The following is a 6,536-nucleotide window of genomic DNA, read 5'->3' on the forward strand; positions in this document are numbered from 1 at the left end:
AAGCAGTAACAGGTTTCTGGGATCCTGCAGCTTGGTTTCCTACAGGAGGAGCAATCAGTGAGGGAAAGTCTGGTTATATTTTTACCTTATTTCCGTGTGCTCCTTTACATTGATTTGGGAAGGAAACAGTCAGAGGGCAAGCAGGAAAGTCTCTTCTCCAAACTCCTTCTGCCAAGTCACTAGCTCCCAAGGAGCCACAAGCTCTCCAAGGAGCAACTTGGTTTCTGAATTGTCTGCATGTGCACTTGATGTCAAGAAGCAAATTCCTTGCTGCCAGATAGCTTGTCTGTCCACAAAGCTGCCTGTATTCCCAAAATCAGGCAAAACAGTGCATCGTCAAAAAAAAAAAAAAAAGAAAATTTATTTGACAAGCCATCTAGCCATCTTAGAAGAGCATGGGGAGCGGCACTGCTGAGTGACACCTGCTGTCACTCTTTTCCTGGCAGGTGTCGTGGCTTGCTCACACTATCTGCAACATTTGTGGGTTTACAGGATTTCACTGATGCTCAGATGCCTTTGAGAATATTTTTAACGAGGGTGTTAGAGCAGTGCGTGGTGTTTGAGGACGTGACTACTTTTCTCATCACAGACCCTGCCAGGAGCACAGGAGTGATGGCACTGCTCTGCCTGTGTCACATTTGGGAGACATGGCACTGTGAACAGCCCCTGTGGCCTTTGGGGCCATCACAACAGTCAGGCTGTGATGGTGAATTGTAGGGACAGACTGAACTAGCTTAGATCTAGCCATTTTGGTTAAAGGGAGTTTTCTAGGCAGTGGTGGTTGCAGGGCATCATTCAGCCTGCCCTGTGCTGCAGTCGTATGAGAGCCAGCTAGCTCAAGCTTGTTTGGGTACGAGCTGCAGTTTACACAGCACAGGCATTTATCTTTCCTTCCCTGCTTGACTTTTGCCTTGAGCATTTTGACCTCTAAGTAAAGTGCCAGTGGCTGTGAGGTGTTTTGTGACTTAAGGCTCCCTGAGGGCTGGATTTGTGTGAATATAAAGACATATCATATCTCTGAGCCTCCCCTTCCCTCTTTCAGCAAGTTTGGCAGAGCATTGTGATTGGCCGTGTAATTATAAATCACTTTGTTATTCATGTGTCTTTATGCTCATGTGTGTACAGAGTATATATATCTCGTGATCAACTGCAAAAGCCGTTTAATGGTCTGTAACAAGCATATACCCTTAATTGCATTCAACCCATTGAGTTGCATTCAGCCCACTAATTCATCTAAGGTCACAGGGAATCTTGTACACATAGGGAGAAGGAAATTTAACAACCCTCCTCTCCCCCCTGAAACTGTGCCTATCTCTAAACACCATGCCCCCTGAAATTGAGAAATGTTAGCCATATATAAAAAAATGTTTTAATGCCCTATTATTTTTAAGATACCTAAATTAGACTTGTAAGCAAAAAACTATATTTCTGATAGAAAGCCACAATTATTAGTCATGCTGTCTTGCACATCTGGTCCTGAGTTAATATCTATCCAAAATGAAGCAGTAGTTATCTGTAAGTAGAGGCATATAAACACATGGTGTTTAACCTAAATTAACACATTCAAGAGTAACTGCAGTTTATACATGGAGGAACCTTACATGGCTTTGTAACTGCACATACAAAGAGATTTACACCTACATTCTTACCTGGCTATATAATCACAATGAATGGCAACTCATATATTTAACACTTCAGGGAACCATCTCTGTTCTGTCAGTACTTAAGCAGGAGCTTAACTCTGATGGGTTGAAGCTTCACTGAAGTCACAGGGAATCAAAGATATGCCTGATGTTACTCTTACGCTCAAGCGCTGGCAGAGGCAGGGATTACTTTACACATGTTGGAGTACTTTCCTGAATCCTTGCCTCAAGGCCACTGTGCAGATGTGTACGTGAGCCCTTCTGCACACAGAAATGGCAGGAGTGATAACAGCTGCTGGGGCTGCAGCTGTGGATTGTAGGTTTGCTCTGCACAGGCGAAAAATGCAAACAGGAAAACCCTGCAGTCCTTACTCTGTTGGATCTTCCACTGATCTGAAATGTGGGGTTGACGGAGCAAGGACTGAGAGATCTGGCCTGGAGGAGCTGGTACAAGGTTTCTCACTCAGGGCTGTAGCTTGTTGACCTGCTTTCCTTGGGGGCAACTCAGAACCTGTAGTCATTGTAGACCCAGTTTAGGCCAGTTGCTCTAATTTACTATCTTTCCTTCTCTTTCCCCATTTATTAACCTTAGCATGCCTTTTTACATTTCCACAGAGAAGTAGTGCCAGTGGAATACTCATGTGTAGAAAAAAATTGCTTTTGAGATACAGAACACGGCTAATTACGGTGCTACAATTAGCTGAATGCCCTTAACAGAGTCCAAGGGGGGAAATCATGCTGCAGCATCTGCTGTAACATATGCTTTTCTAGTTTCCAGAAGATAACAGTGAGTGTGTACACTGCCATGGATTGTGCTTTCTGCCTGAAGAGCAGAGCAGCCCGCAGATGCTCCAGTACTTCTTCCACCCGAACTCTGTAAGAAATGTCTGATGCTGCACACATCTGTCATGAGGAATTAAGCTTTTTTTTTGGCTTCAGACTCCTTCATGCAGACGGACTTAAAATGATGCACTGGAAATTCAGATCCCATCGTTCCTGAGTGCACACTTCATCCTAAGGGTAGGTGCCATACCAAGAGCAGAGCAGAAGTAACAGGCAGTGTGGCATCGCAGGAGTTTGTGCTCAGCTCTGAGGTGTTTCTCCTTGTTCATTGAATTACCACATAAACCAGATGAACTGCTGCTTTCTGAGTGAGGGTTTTTTTTCACTGTGTTATTGGAAAGATGAAGTGCTTTTCTATGTACCGTTTAGTGAGCTAAATCTAAAGTGGCTCATTATTTTCTATCCTATAAATTAACTTGGCCTTGTCCAAAACATCCCAGAATAGTTGATATAGCCCTGCTAGTATACTGCTCAACATGCTGAGCTGTGTTAATTACAGTTGAATTAGAGATTGAGCCAGCTTAGTCAAATACTGCTTCAAATTTACAACAAACCTTCAGCTCCTTTCCATTACTTTATTTTTTTTTATCATCACATTTTTAACATTTCACTATCTTTTGCCTTAACCAGCACCAGAATTCCAAAAAGAAATTCATTTGTAAAGACACTATTAAAAATATGTTACTATAGTTGCAAAGGAGAAAGTAGTAAGTAACTTTGGACCACATCCATCCTCCAGTGTACTGATTAATAGGAGAGTTTGTTTAAGGAAAGTGTGTCTCTGTTATTTAGACAATTACTTAATGATCTATTCTTCCTTCCCGGTTCATCTGGCACTCTTGCACTGTGATCTGTGGCAGGTCCTGACAAAAAAAAAAAAAAAAAAAATTAAATTTTTGGTAAGGGTTTTGGCCAGGTCATATAAACCTGTGGTTTACCTCCTGCAAGACCTGAGGAAAGGCTGCTGAGAGGGAAAGAAGCCCATGGCTCCTCCATAAGTGGTTGGAAAAGACTGGCTCTGGTCAGGTCTCTGTACAATTGTAACTGTACCCCAGCACTTTACTGTGTGTACTTTCAGTGAAGTGCTAGAGCTGTTGGTTCTTCATGAATATGATGTCATATTGTTAGTGCTCGTGCCTTTATGAATTAGAGGACTGTGACTGTCTTTTAAGCATTACACATCCTTATGTGGGGGCTGTGAGTGCAATGGGGAGTTAACCCTGGGGTCTCAGCCATGGGACCAGTGCTACAGTAGAGGGTAAATTAGGTGAGTCACGGGAGTGAGATTTTTCTCCCTTGGACCACAGTACTAGTTTGCTGACTGATCCGTCAGTTAAGTCCAGCTTATTTATAGCTCTGTGTGAGTGCACACTTGCAGGTGTGAAGTGAGGCTAGTGGGGCACCTTGTTTGTAAGAATGTCTGAGTGCCTGAAAGGGGCTCAGAACTGAAAAGGCAGGCTGTGAATTTATACATGTGAAGTTACACAGTAAAGCCTAGAGGCTGGATATGCTTTGAAGTGGGATGAGTTGTAAGCTTTATTCACTAGATGACAAAACCCCTGGTCTTTGATCCAGTAATCCATATGTCAGTTGGATGATAAATCCAATAATTAAGTACAGTGTAGTTTTTCTCTCCCCCTTCCGAAGACTTTCTTTCACATTCTTATTTATTTATTGTCTGTTATCTCAAAATGTCAAAAGAGGGTGGTACAGCCATTTGCAATGAGGTCTGAGCCATTCGCAATGAGGTCTGAGCCTGATTCCTCTGTCACTTTTAGTATGCATTACGCACTGATTTAAAGACTATTTTAAAATAAATTAAAGCCATCATGAGAAATGAAGGAAGCCCTGCACTTCTGAATTGTGTTTGATGCTTACCTCACTGAATTCAGGAAGAAGGGATTATTAAAGACATAAAAGCTGTCTCTGTATCAGGAGCTTAAAAACACTCCAAGGGAAACAAAATCTGTTGTGCTTAGCTGCTGTAATTTAAGAGCCAAATTCTGCTCACGTTTAAAATGGCATAAATTTGAATTTGATTGAACTCTGGATTAACATTGCTGCAAATGAGACCAAAATGTGACTTCCGAAGTTCATAAGGTAAGGAGCAGTTTTGCACCCAATCTTGTTAATTTTTTCTATGTGTATGCTCTTACCAGCTCTGTGATGTGGCATGTCATCCTGGACAAAAATACCCGTGGCACATTTGATCTCTTTTTAGTGGTCCTAGTCAGAATGGGTATGCTTTATTCTAACAGTAGATGTGGCCAGATTAGTAAAATTCCACTGAGTTTCTACCCTTTGCCATTCCCATGATATTTGGATACTGCATGAGAAAATAATGGCATGCTGCCTAGATCCTGAGATTTTGGTTCAAGTATTTCATGGACTTTTGGGTTCAAAAGGGCTGCAATTACACTGAACTTCACTTGCTACATAGTGCAGGCAAGCTTGTGTTATTCTGACAATGGATAGGGGAGAGCCTAAAAAGACTGACTGCAGTAATTTCAATAATTAAATATTGTCTTAATAGTTAATACAAGTTCATGATATAAAAATAATAGCTCACAGTCTGTTGATAAAAAAATCATAACTACCCATACTATATTGATTAAGAAGATACTAATTTTTTGATAAATATTATGAAGTGGTTTGGAAAGTAGTTAATATTTGTTTTTTCTGAGGGTTCATTAAAGTAGTCATTCTTGAATTAGACAAATATATGTAGTCTTAAAAGGGGAAATAATTTCAAGTCTTACTGTTCATTTCAAAAAGAAATAGTGCTAGCCATCTTCAACATGTTCACTTTCTTACCTCTTCCACTGACACCCAATAGGGCTACATTATTTCAAGGCCAATAATTCCAAGGGTGATCCTCTCCAAGGGTGCAGGACGTTGTGTAATTGGCCATCAGTCATAAAATGCATTAATAATGATTAAACATGGAGGAATGATTTCTGCTTACCCTCATACGACTTACAAAGTATTCAGCTTATTTTTTTTTTCCCAACTCAATGTCAAAATAATGGAGTTTGTCAGCTGTTTAGGTAATGAGCTAGAGCATAAATTGTGTTTTTGGAGGAGATGTGTGTGTTGTATTATGAGGCCAAAATCCAGAAAGACAAATGTTTTCAACCATCTTGACAAGAGGATTATCTCCCTGAATATACAGTGCCTAGTAGCCTAAAAGGAAGACCATTTTGTAAAACCTTTTAATGATTGCTGGCAGAAGTACAAGAAAAAATGAAAGACATTTTGATTTACACCAACATGAAGTGAGATCAGAATCAAGTTCTAAATGACAAGCACTTTTGGTTTATCTGTGATTAACCTCCTACGTCTTTTTTTTTTTTCCTTTTTTTCTCTTTCAGTAGTGCTTTTCAGCTGTGTGTAAGGAGTTAGTGTAATGCTTGGGAACAGAAGGTGACTGACCCCAATTCTTCATGTCTTACCTGGGCTCAGCTGTGATGTGTGTTTGTGAAAGTCAATAGTATCACCTGAGATTGAAGAACCGGGCCTGACACCAAAATCTGCTGCCTAGCTTTACCTATCCAACCACTGCAGCAGCAGCACCTGTCCCCAAAATTTGGTCTGTAAGCTACTTGTAAAGCTCATGGAAGGAATTAGACACCTCCAAAAAAGTGATCCCAAATCATGCAAATTGTTTAAAGTGCCACCCAGAGTAAGCCAAGGCGCTCTGGGCACAGGTATGACTATGAAGCCCAGCTCATATTAGAGCTGGGTTCCTGGAGGCAAACAGCTGCATCTGTTTGGAATCCAGAGTTGCAAATCCCTATGCCTATCATTTGGGAAGGGGAAACTCTTGAAAACTCATTCTTATCTTTTTTGAAGAGCTTCCACAAGGGGAAAAAATGCTGCCTTCTGTAAGGGAAAGGGAGCCTGAGTTTTGTGCCTTTCTTATTCTAAGGGGATTTTGGATTTGTGCCTTCCACCTTTCCAGATGAGCAGTGCAGCTCTTGGTTGAGGCCTGAGCACCTCTAAACTGCCGCCTTGCAAAAAAGGAGAGTAAGAGGTAATTTTTCTTATGTT

Source organism: Myiozetetes cayanensis, unplaced genomic scaffold (assembly GCF_022539395.1).
Source record: "Myiozetetes cayanensis isolate MyiCay16 unplaced genomic scaffold, myiCay2020 scf2-11, whole genome shotgun sequence".
Lineage (NCBI taxonomy): Eukaryota > Metazoa > Chordata > Aves > Passeriformes > Tyrannidae > Myiozetetes > Myiozetetes cayanensis.